Raw genomic sequence first — 13244 nt, forward strand, 5'->3', positions numbered from 1 at the left:
ATCCAATGTTTCACAAACCGCGCTCATTGCCAAATGCATGACGTCTGAAGATTGATGCTGAACTGCAGAACATAGAGACGTACGGCTTTCTCTCAAAAGTTGAATGGAGTGACTGGGATATGTCCATTGTTCCTGTGATGAAGAACAGTGGAGAAGTTAATATATGCGGTGACTTCAAAGTAAGCATTAACCCGGTGCTGCGCACGGTGCAGTATCCCCTTCCTTGAATAGAAGAAATCTCATCCTTGGCTGACGGGTAGAAGTTTTCAAAGATCGACTTGTCACAGGCCTATCTCCAGATGGAAGGGGAGAAGTCAAGCAAAAATTTCTTAACATTCAACACGCATAGAGGACTTTACCAATACAATCGCCTTGTCTTTGGTGTTGCTTCGGCCCCCGCCATCTGACAAACAGCCATGGATCAAGGGCTCCAGAGCATGCCTGGAACACAATGCTACCTGGATGACCTACTCATAACAGGGAAAGATGATGAAGAACACTTGCAGAATCTAAGCAAGGTACTCACCAGGCTGAATGAGTATGGCCTAGAGCAAAGAAAGCAAAATGTGAGTTTTTCAAAAGTAAAGTCTCATATTCCCACAATGTCATTGACAAGCACGGCTTACATAAGTCACAAGAGAAAATTGAGGCAGTGCTTAAAGCACCCAAACCTGAAAATGTGTCTCAATTGAGATCGTACTTGTGTTTTGTTAACTATTACCACAAATTCCTACCAAACCTGGTTTCAGTGCTACATCTACTAAAAGTGCTACTGCAGACAGGAGTGGAGAGGCTGTAGACATATAAATTCTGTAAAGCCTTCAAAGAAACAAACTTCACTTATAACATCTGACAAGTTACTTACCGGTTATGATCCAGCCAAACCCATCAAGCTAGCATGTGACGCATCCCCGTACAGCATTGGTGCAGTCTTATCACACACCATCGAAGATGGACTTGGACACCCAATTGTATTCGCTTCAAGGTCCCTCACCAGTGCCGAACAGAATTGTGCGCAGACCGACAGGTAGGCCCTTAGCCTCGTATGGGGTATCAAAAAGTTCCACAGACAGACAGACAGATATATAGATGCTTTATTCATCCCCATAGGGAAATTCACAAAGTTTTCCAAAGTTCTCTGCAAGGCGTGACCAGCTGTCGGTTTGCCAGGAAACCTTGATGTGTTGACGAGTGTGGTCGTGCCTTCCAAGCTTCGCACCAGTGTTGGACAGTTTACATGAGGTCCACATGTACAGTGAATATGAAGAATCAGGCCCGTAGTTATGTATGGTGGCCAGGGGTAGACATGCAAATCAAGGACATCACCAAGACCTACCCCAGGTTCCAGAGCATTCAAAACACACCGCCACAGGCTCCCCAACATCCGTTTAAATGACCCTCTGCATGATGGCAGAGGGTACCCATTGATTTTACTGGCCTATTCATGAACTCAATGCTTCTCGTAGCTGTCAATGCTCACTCAAAATGGCCAGAAGTAGTTACAATGAAGTCTACGACATCTAGACTATCTGCTCTGAGAACCATCTGACACTGAAAGGTATGCCAAAGCAGATTGTGAGCGACAATTGCCCACACTATAAATCTCAGGAGTTTCAAGATTTCATGAAAAAGAATGGTGTCAAACACTTCAAGTCAGCACCTCACCATCCAGCAACAAACGGCTTAGCCTGAAGGTTTTAACAAACATTCAAAAAGTCCATCAAAGCAATGACAAAAGAAGACATATCTTCAACACAAAATTGTCAATTTCCTAATGGTGTACCACAATTTTGTCCATGCAATAAGCAATCAGACACCTGCACTGCTGATTATAAACAGACAGCTCAGATCTCGCATTGACCTTCTGAAACCAAACCTGAGGAGAGAAGTGCAGAATAAACAGTACAGCAGCATTTTAAAAAAAACACCAAGAAGCTTCGAAGTCAAACAGCAGGTACTGGCACGTGACCATCACAGGGACAAGATTGTCACCATGAGCGGTCCTATGGTGTACAAAGTGGACACTGGTGCACACACCTGAACACGTCACGTGGATCAGCGGGTGAATGCTCAACCACAGGCCCAAATTCAGCCATGCCGTCCGCCTAATCCTGTAACCAGCGACACCCACTTTTACAGGGTTGGTGTCCCATCAAGAGAACACTCCTCTATGCCCCCGATAGGCAGGCATGTGCCTTGCATCGCTGACTCCGCTATCGGTGTGCGGCGAGTGTGTGTGTAAATGGGTAAGTGCGTAAAGCGCTTTGGGAGGTCTTCAGGAACTTGAAAAGCGCTATATAAAAGCATGTATCATCATCATCCTCTAGTTCCAGGCATAACCCTTTATGACTCAGGGCACCACCAGATAGACTGAACCTATTAGTCTCTTTATGAACTTTGAATTGAAGGATAAATATATTTTATATATATATATATATATATATATATATATATATATATATATATATATATATATATATATATATATATATATATATATATCCCCCTCGGATGGGTCTGGCCTTGATGCGGCGAGGGGGCTTGCGTGTTCCAGTGACCCTGGAGAGCGATACCGTCGGGAGCTTGCTCCTGGTAGGGTCACCCATGGCGGGCCGGTCTCCGGGGTAGGTTCCAGACAAACAAAGACCCCAGCGTGTCGGTACGCTGTGAGGTGGCAGCCCCACCAACCGACTATCCTGCGGAGGGCTAACAACTCACCCAGGAGAAACACACTTTGTTACGAAACTGACCAGAGAAAGAAGCCGGACTGACCAACACGGTAACGGACCCCAGCCTGCCCCCGACCAACGAGTACGGATCGATCTTCGTCATAAGACCCGTGTCGCCACCTGGAATGTCCAGACACTCCTTCGCCCCGGAGCTGCCACCCTGCTGTCCCGAGAGCTCTGTCGCTATAACATCACCATGGCAGGGCTCTGTGAAGTACGATGGCAAGGCAATGGTGAAACAACAGCTGGCAACCATTGCTACATCTGGAGTGGCCCCGAGAGTCGGACCGGCCTTTACGGTGTGGCTCTTGCCATTCCAAAAGCCCTCCGGAGGTCCCTCATCAGCTGGACACCAATAAGTGACAGACTACTGTCTGCTCGATTCCTCCACCATCACGGCAAGATGACAGTGATCGTCGCCTACGCCCCCACCGATGTCGCTGATGAGGATGCGAAGGACGCGTTCTTTGACCAACTCCACCAGGCTGTCAACCAAGCCCCACTACACGACGTCACCATCATCCTCACTGATGCCAACGCCACTCTATCCAGCATTGATCGGTCCCCCGGCTCACCTGTCGGCACCACCTTCGTTGACAGCACAACAAACGACAATGGCAACCGCCTCCTCCTCCTCTGCCACCAAAACAACCTTTGTGTTGCTGACACCTGGTTTCCCCGGAAATGCATCCATCACTGGACGTGGTACAGCCCAGATGGCAGAACCAGGAAGGGATTGGACCACATCCTGATATCACGACGCTGGAAGTCGTTTGTAACCAACTGCCGGGTGTTCAGAGGAGCACAGCTTGGCAACACAGACCATCGTCTGCTGGTGGCCCAGCTCAAGCTAAAGCTCCGAGCCAACCAGCACAAGACTCTGCCTCGCCCCGACTCCTCCAGACTCAGCGACCCCAACATCGCCAGAGACTTCAGTTGCTCCATCCGCCGCTCTCTTGATACCCTGGCTCCTGACAAGCTGACAGACTGGGCGGCCTTCAAGGAAAGTGTCCTCCAGTCTGCTCACAATGTCCTCGGACGCCCGCGATCCTCCCCGAGAAAGCCCTGGATATCAGAGAGGACACTAAACATCATAGACCAGCGGCGTGAGGCCCGACTCCGAGGCGACCTCACAGAGTATCGGAGACTGAATCGCCTGCGCAATGTGGCCATTGCTGAAGATAGGGAGAGGTTTTGGCAGGCAGAAGCCCAACAGCTTGAGTCCGCGGCCAACAACAACAACATGAGCCGCGTATTCAGTCTACTACGCCAAGCCCGTAGCGGCCCACACATAAAGACAGCCCTGGTAAAGGACTCAGACGGCAACCTCATCATGACAGAAGCCAACTGCCTCGAGCGCTGGAAGGAGCACTTTAGCCTCCTCTTGCAGCACAGCACCATCCCGGCTGATCCCACCCTCCTACGGGCTGCGAGCACAGCACCTCCTAACGACACCTGCTGCACAGACCCCGTAACACCCGAGGAAGTGAGAGCTGCTCTGAAGAAGCTGAACACCAAGAAAGCCCCCGGCATCTGTGCCATTACCGGCGAGATGCTCAAGGCCGGCGGTGATGGCATGGTGGAGTGGCTAACCCGCCTATTCAACCAGGTGTGGGAATCGGAGCAGCTGCCCACCGACTTGACCAGAGGAGTCATCTTGCCCTTCTGGAAATGCAAGGGCGACAGGCTTGTCTGTGGAAACCACAGAGGCATAACCTTACTCTCCATCCCGGGCAAGGTCTTTACCAGGATCTTGCTCAGCCGTGCCCTTCCAGCAATCAGAAGCTGCCGCCGTCCCCAGCAGGCTGGCTTTATGCCCAACCGCTCCACAACGGACCACATCTCTGCCGTCCGTTTGCTGATAGAAAAGACCCGTGAATTCCGTAAAGATCGCCATCTATATATCGGATTCATTGATCTGAAGGCCGCCTTTGACACCGTCTGCCACTCTTCACTGTGGAACATCCTCCAAGCTCTCAGAGCACCACCCAAGATCATAGCCCTGTTCAAGCTGCTCTACAGCAACACAGAGAGCTGTGTCCGTATCAACGGCATTGACTCCGACTGGTTTGCTATCTCCAGCGGCGTTCGCCAAGGCTGTGTGGCTGCTCCCGACCTTTTTAATTGCATCATCGACCATCTGATGTTCAGGGTTAGTGAGCGCATCCCCGGAGTGTCTTTCGGCAACTACCACCTGACTGACCTGGAGTATGCTGACGACACCATCATTCTCAGCACTTCCTACAGCCAGCTGAGAGACGCTCTGGGCATTTACAGCGAAGAGGCAGCGCGGCTTGGCCTGCAAGTGAGTTGGACGAAAACCAAGTTCATGTATGTCGGTGATGGACCAGATCCACCTCCCATCCAAATTGGTAGCGACATCGTAGAGCCTGTCAAGAGCTTTGTATATCTGGGGTCCATGGTGACAGACAATGGGGACCTAAAACCAGAGATTCTCCGCAGAAGAGCCCTGGCAGCATCTGCTCTGCAGTCTCTCTGGAAACCACTCTGGCGGCACCAGACCATCGCACGCAAGACGAAGCTCCGCATTTACAACCTCGCCGTACTCCCTATCCTGCTTTATGGCTCAGAAACATGGCCCCTGAACGACACCCTGGCCACAAGAATCGATGGTTTTGATAGCAGGGCTCTCAGAACCATCGAGAACATCAGGTGGCCCCAGCGAGTCTCCAATAAAGAGCTCAGAGCCCGCACGTGCCAGCCCCAAGCATCTTCCTTGGTCGCACAACGCCGCACCCGCTGGTTTGGCCATGTCCTTCGTCTACCACCAGACCATCCGACACGAGCCATTCTCCAGTTTGACCCAAAGGCCGCAGGCTGGAGACGACCACGAGGGAAACCCCGCACTCGATGGCTCGACGTCGTTGCGGGCGACCTCCAACAACACGGAGTTGCCGTAGAGGATGCAGAACAGCTGGCACAAGACCGCCAGCATTGGAAAAACCTGGTTCATCTGGTCGGCTCAACGCACAGGGACGGGACCCCCCGACCTTCGCTGGAGCAATAAGTAAGTAAGTAAGTAATATATATATATATAATATATATATCAATCATGATTTTCTCTTTTTCTCTTTAACATACCAGTCTGGCCCCTGTGAGATGTATTTTTCTCGCCTAGGGGGCCTCCAGCGAAAATAAGTTTGACTGCTTGGTTTTAAGGGATAGAGTTTTAAAATTGCTATAAATTGGGGGGTTCCTTGGGTTGAATCTGGGGGTGCTCGTACACCCCTCAAAACGGGCTGGTTACGCCCATGTTTCAAAGTAATAAAAAGATAATGAGACGAGTAGTGGCTCAAAAGCCTAAATGACAGTAACGCACGTCACGTGAGCGCAGCGCAGCCTATGATTGGTTGAGCACGTCTGGCGCTGGTCTGATGAAGATGACGGTAGTGATGATGAAGAAGGTGAATAGAACCGGTGTATTTGGAGCTTGTTTTCTATTGGAAATGTCGTCAAGGGGCGGACATTATCTACTGGCCCGCTAGTTAAGTAGTTAATGGCCGCTCGAGAAAAGGACGGGGATTGTCGTCGGGCGGCGAAAGGTGTCGTGTGAGCGACCTAAAAGAAGCCCAGAACCGGCGGCCAACGAGCGGGACAGCCGCGGAGGAGAACCAGAGCCGGGTTTGGCTGCTTGGCACCGAAGGGGATTTTTTTCTTCAAGCGACAAAAATGGACAACACACTGAGTTTTTATTTTTATGACAGTTTTTTCCCCCTGGAACGTGTTTCACCACTCTTTTTTTTGTAGTGCAAATATCAATCTGTTTACAAAAAACGGGTTTTTAGGTGAATTTATTTTCTATTTTTTGTTGAAATTCTTTTATTTTATTGGACAGAAATAATTGCGGGACCATAAAAGACATTTGGGTGAGTCAAGTTTATTCATGGAATCGAATTGTTTGCAATGGAGATAATAACATAAACAAATCTTTATTTTCTGTCATACAATTGAAGGGACAGTGTGTAATATTGAGTGCCTCCAAGTGAAACAAAAATGCTTTCATTCAGTAAAGAAAAACAGAGCAAATCATTGTTTTGAATACTAGGCAAAAATACATCGGGGTGTGTACGGGCGCTTGAAACCCTTGAAAATCTTGAATTTAATTTTTGTGTTTTCGGGGTCAGGAAAATGCTTGAATTTTGCGTGAAGTGCTTGAAAGTGCTTAGAATTGTTGCATTTGCCATGTTTCTTGGCAGTCCTACTCAAGAGACCACACTATAAGTTAAGACATTTTTTTTAAAAGGGTGTGGAAATGCCACACCTGCTCTGATGGCTTGTCATTATGGCATTGATATGTGTCAGCCTCCTAAGAGGACCAGTTCTATTTAGGAAACTGACTCTTATGGCTCGGCTCACTGAGAATTTATTTGATAATTAGTTATTCAATGTTTGTCAGGTTATCCACGAAAAAATAATAGAATATAAATTAAAATATTCACTGATCTATAAGAATAATTCTTATGATACTAAACAAAATTTGGCTCATTTGGTTCTGTTGTTTTACATACAGTGCCTTCTTTCTTTGTCTTGTCATTGAACTCAATTATTACCCAACACCAATAGAGCCCTTTCCGTGTTTGTAAACAAGTCTGACATATTGAACCTGCGCTTGCATAGTAGAAATCCTTGAGAATGCTTGAATTTTGATGTTGTGTTCTCAAGGTCAAGAACATTTTATGCTTGAAAGTGTTTGAAATTGTTACCTTTGCCATGTTTCTTGGAGCCGTATGGCAGAATTCATGTAGGTTTATCGCAGCTTATTGACACAAAAAGATCATAAATAGGAAAACCTCACAATAGCATAAAGTATGTTCTACCAGCAATGTAGCGACTGAATTTAGTCATCAAAATTAACAAAAAAAAAAACCGTTCCTTTGATTGGCGCTGGATTTCTTCCTTTTAAAGATACTGAAAAAATTGGAAACTTTGCCAAGAAAGTGCTTGCAAAGTGCTTGAATTTGGCCTTGAAAAGGTGTACGAACTCTGAGACATGAACTATTATAGTAATGTTAATTTTTTATCAAAGATCCTAGGTCGAGAAATTTGTATTTCTTCTTTCTACATAGTGGAATCTTTACCTGTTTTTTGCTGTTCTGTTGCAGGCTAGGCACTGTTTTTTTTTTTCGTATCAAACAACAGTCAAGTCACTGAGGCTCTAACAAATGCAAGTTTATATCATAGTTCACGTATTTTTGCTTATTATTTGTTTCAATAAATATATTTTTTAATGAATGCCGTTTTTACCACTTAGAGGTCATAAGTTGTACAAATGTCATCCACTTTGAATTCATTGCAAATCAACTGAAATATAATTATTGTTGTAGTATTAGAGGAAATTCAAATATCACATCTAAATTATTACAAAATCACAAAAAATAAATATACTAGTAGGCAACCTTTTTCAAGCCTCAAGCTACTTTTGTTACTAAAAAGGTAGATAAATAACTACCTGGCTTAAAAGAAAGCTAGATAGCTAGCTAAAAATGCACAGTTTTTACTCATTCGCCGTGTAAAACCTATAAATTGGAATTTAGTTTGTTGTATTTCCCAGGTGTCTAGCATTACCACACACACTGGTATACCAATAGTTGTTTGCGGTAATATCCTCTAGACTGGGTAGCGAGCAGCCCGTTAATTTTTCGGCTGTGTTGATGATTCTCTGTATATTTCTCCTGTCTGCTACTGTATGCCTAGCATAGCACACTGTGATCAAGAGGTGGGTAGAGTAGCCAAAAATTACCTCGGTAAAAGTACTGTTACTTCAGAACAATAATGACTTAAGAAGACGCAAAAAAATTGTCTTTGAATAATTTCTGGAGTAAAAGTATAAAAATACTTGGTGAAAAAACTACTCAAGTACTGAGTAACTGTAGCACCGTCTTATTTATCGATGTTTTTAAAACAAGCATTCAATTAGAGCATCAAATTATCCAAGTCCATCCATCCATGTATCCATTTTCATTCGGTTATCCAGGATTGGGTCGCGGGGGTAGCATCCTCAGCGGGGAAGCACGGGCCTTCATCTGCCCAGCCACTTAGCCAGCTCATCCGATTTCAAGGCGTACCCAGTCCAGCTGGAGTAGTCTCTCCAGCGTGTCATGGGTTGTCCCTTGGTCCTCCTGCCGGTGGGACACCCCGGAACACCTCCAGAGGGAGGCATCCAGGATGCATCCTTAGCAGATGCTTGAGCCACCTCAACTGACTCTTTTCAATGCAAAGGGGCAGTAGCTCTCCACCGAGTCCCTCCAGGATGACTGAGATTCTCTTCTCATCTCTAAGAGAGAGCCCAGCCACCCTGCATAGGAAACTTATTTCAGCCACTTCTATCTGGGATTGTGTTCTTCCGGTCATGACCCACAGTTAATGACCATGGGTGAGGGTAGGAACGTAGACTGACCAGTAAATCAAGAGCCCAGTTGCAGCCACGGCAGGCACAGACGCTGCTCCGATCAGCCGCCTCGACAACGGAGGCTCGGAACATGGTCCACTCATAATGTCACCGCCCCCCTCGAGACGTGGGCAAAGTGCTGCCGGAGATGTGAATTGAAACTCTTTCTGACAGGACATTCTGCTAGCCGTTCCCAACAGACTCTCACAACACGCTTGGGTCTGCTGGGTCGGATCGGCATCTTCCTCCACCATTGGAGCTAACTCAAGGCCAGGTGGTGATTAGTTGAAAGTTCCTCCCTTTTCTTCGCGCGAGATTGCCCAAAACATGCGGCCGCAGGTCGGATGAAACCCCTACCTATTCGATCATTGAACTGTGGCCTAGGTTGTCCTGGTGTCAAGTGCACCTATGGACACCCTTATGTCTAAACATGCTGTTTGTTATGGACAAACCATAAGGCACAAAAGTCCAAAAACGATACATCACTCGGGTTTAGGTCGGGGGGGGGCGTTTTTCCCAATCACGCCCCTCCAGGCCTCACTGTCGTTGCCCATGTGAGCGTTGAAGTCCCCCAGCAGTACGAGGGAGTCCCCAGGGGGTGCGCTCTCAAGCACACATTCCAAGAAGGGTGGGTACTCTGAACTGCTATTTGGTGCATAAGCACAAACAACAGTAAGGGATCGCATACTTACGTGGAGGTAATGGGTCCAATGGAGCCTAATGTACCGCAGTGACAATACAGTTTGTTCTTCACAGATCTACTCAAGTAAAAGTAATAAGAGCGAGCGAATTGTCTGTCCTATGTGCCCTGCGACTGGCTGGCAACCTTTTTAGGGTGTCCCCTGCCCACTGCCTGAAGATCGCTGGGACGGGCTCCAGCACCCCCGCGACCTTACTGAGGATAAGCGGTGCAGATAATGGATGGATGGATGGATGGATTTAAAAATACTCCTAGAAGAACAAAATGTCCCTAAACCTACTCAAGTAAATGTTACTAGCCACCTCTGCTGTATTCCGTATTAATGTGCAGCACTTTATTTCAGCATATTTCTACACAGAAATAATTGGAAATCCCAATCTTCTTCCCTTGTTAAGCTTTTTTTTCTTCTATTTGTTTTTTTGGATTCCTCATGTAGTCCTGGTGGGTGACCTGCTTCTTGCGGGGGGTTTTTAAGGGTTATTGATCTATCTTCGTTATTCATTATCCATTATCCGTCATCGGTCAGTTCATTATATGCTACAAAGCCTAGGAGCCAGGACACTTACTCTCAGCCAAAAGGCTAAGCTAAGGTCTTAGCCCTAAAGCCTTGTTGCGATCATTGCAAAATATATTCATGATTGGCATCATGAGTGCTCCTTGCAGGGACCACATGAGTTCCCTCAGTTTTACATCAGCTATAAACATATCTGCCTTTGTTGCAATTGACTTGGAGGGATGTTCCCTAAACACACGTTTGTTTTTACTGTTTCCCATTAGTCGTGGCCAAGCCCTCACTCAGACATTTTATGCTGTAGAAAAAACTCAGATCACAAACATGAAACAATGGTATGGTCATTCCTAAGTGCAACATATTTGCATTCAGAAACACAAAAGAAAGTGAGAAAAACATTGCAATGTTCAGTAAATGTTACTTTTATAGAGCAATTGCAGGGAATTGGATACGGAATCACTCCATTCTGAAGAAAAAAACATGGAATCCGTGCATTTGAGAAGAAAATAAGTACACACCCAGTCAATTTCGTTTCCTTAACTGGGCACCTGGCTTGGATTAAGTCTGCTCGTTATTTAGCAGTTAAAAACATTGCAGTTATCACACCTTGGACGGCTCCTGGACTAAGTGGATTGGCAACAATCATGGCTCCAACAAGAGAGATGTCTCTTGAGACCAAACACAAGATCGTCAAACTTTTTGAAGAAGATAACGCTCCTTGTATGGTTGCCAAAGATGTGAGCAGGTCATAGTCAGCTGTATCGAATATTTGGACCAAGTACAAACAGCATTAAGGTTGTTAAAGTCAAGCGTACTGGTAGACCAAGGAAGTCATGTAGGTGTCAAGACAATTAACTAAAGGTCATATGTCTTGAAAACAGAAAATGCACTACAAGACAAAGAGGAGATGAGAGGAAGTTTGAGTCCCTGTATGTGACAGAACTGTGCAAGATCGCTTAAAGAAAATGGGATTTTCAGATCTATCTATCTATCTATCTATCTACCTTGGTCATATCCCTCAAGAGGGGTGACCGACTGCAAGACAAACACATACAATAACAAAGAAAATAAAAGGGAAAACAAAGTAGCAAAAAACACACACAACATTTTTTGAACCATGGCCAACCCAATTGCCCAAACACCCAAACAAGTTAGGCACCTCTGCACCTAAATTGGTCATGCTTTCAATCCTCCAGATGAAATGGTACACCAGAAAGCGGTCATTTTTTTCCCTGTGGTGAGGGGGCCCTCTCCTCGTGAGAGGTAAGAGAACTCTCCCACCGTGGTCCGCTGTGTGTCGTAAGTGGAGACTAAAGTGGAGGGAGCGAGGGGACAGGGGATCCTCTCTTCTCTATCCCTACTCCCTAAGAGACAGCAAGGATTTTCAGATAGGAAAGCTAAAAGGAACCCATTGTTACCGTTTAACCAGAAAAAAAAACACTGCAATGGGCTAAGGCGAGGCAATCATGGACTTTGGGATGACTAGATGACGGTCATCTTCAGTGATGAGTCACGATTCTGCATTGGACAAGGTGATGATGCTGGAACTTTTGTTTGGTGCTGTTCCGGTGCAATCAAATACTTCATATGTTTTGATTGTTATTTCTTTGTCAAGTCATGTTTATTTGTATAGCCCTTAATCACAGATTACTGCAAACCACAGACTATTATTACACCATCCCCTGATCTAAAACCTACATGAGGGCAAGGAAAAACTCAAAAACGTCAACATGAGGAAAATGAAGAAACCTTGAGAAGAGACCGCACATGAGGTAATCCCCTTTCAAGGATGACAAGGCTGCAATGGATGTTGCAATTGCAATAACAAATAATACACAGACATTGTCAACATGAAGTATGGGTTATTTATATGCTATAGAATAGAAGTGTGTTTTTTTTTCATAACACCATCTTTTTTTCCTGAAAATTGAGTGATTCCATATTTATTTTCCTGCACTTGCAATGTTTTTTTAAAATTTATTTTAGTGTTTCTGAGCGCCAATATGTTGGACTTTAGAATGACCTTCCGATTTTCTTTCATGTTTTTTCTACAGATTAAAATGTCTGAGGGAGGGCTTGTCCAAGTCTGCTGATTCCATACTTTTTGCTAGGGGTTGTAGAATTTTGTGAAGCCCTGGTGGACGGACATTCTAGGGGCAGGGGTGTCCAACCTGGTGCACCCGGGTGCGTCATGAGGAAAGCTGAGGTGGCCGCAGATCTGAAAATACCCCTTCTTCTTTACTCCTGTTTTTTTTCTCTGTTTCTCTCTTTACCTTTTTGCTGTTTCTTTTACTCTTTCTTGTTCTCTTTCTATTGCTGTTTCTCTCTCTTTCTCTCACTCTTGCTCTTTCTCTTTTTTTAGCTCTGTATTTCTCTCTATTCCTCTCTATTTTTCTCTCTCTTGTTGTGAGGGTCTTGCTCTCCTTTTCTCTCTGTATTTTTCTTTAATGTTCTAATAAGGCCCCCATAATGTTTTTTCCACCATGTGGCCCCCAAGCTCAAATGAGTTTGACACCTGTGCTTTAAGAAAAAGTTTTGTATTTCTTACCAGAATTCCACCAGAGAACATCTCTGTTGGCCAGATCCCAAGAGGGATGACGGGCGAGCAAAACTGGGTTTAGATGACACGGTGGTTTGTGCTACCTACACTTACATGCCTGACCTGGATTGGACAAAAGTCCTTGTGTTTTTCAGTCTGGGCTTTGCTAATGCAAGAAGAACAATCTGCGTGTGTTTGATTGGTCTTGATGTGTTCAGATAGAGACAACGTTTTGCCTGCGGTGCAACTTGTGCTCGGGTCATGTTGCTGAGCTGTGAAGTATGAATGAAAGTAATAGCTCCTATTTTATTGTCCTTATTGAAACTTGAAGAACAGTCAAATCTTTAGGTTCTCCT

At 45.6% G+C, this 13244-nt stretch overlaps 1 protein-coding gene across 1 annotated transcript in view; it reads left to right on the top strand.

The window, feature by feature from the left end:
• Nucleotides 1-6111: 6111 nt before the first annotated feature.
• The window catches only part of wnk3 (WNK lysine deficient protein kinase 3), a 128238-nt gene continuing 121105 nt past the window's right edge, over nucleotides 6112-13244 (top strand). The window contains exon 1 of the mRNA XM_088329848.1: nucleotides 6112-6616. The gene's annotated coding sequence lies outside the window, so the exon portion shown is untranslated. The remainder of the gene's footprint in view (nucleotides 6617-13244) is intronic.

The sequence above is a fragment of the Urocampus carinirostris genome, chromosome 3 (genome assembly GCF_059441175.1).
Source record: "Urocampus carinirostris isolate Australia breed hairy pipefish chromosome 3, RoL_Ucar_1.0, whole genome shotgun sequence".
NCBI classification, from domain to species: domain Eukaryota; kingdom Metazoa; phylum Chordata; class Actinopteri; order Syngnathiformes; family Syngnathidae; genus Urocampus; species Urocampus carinirostris.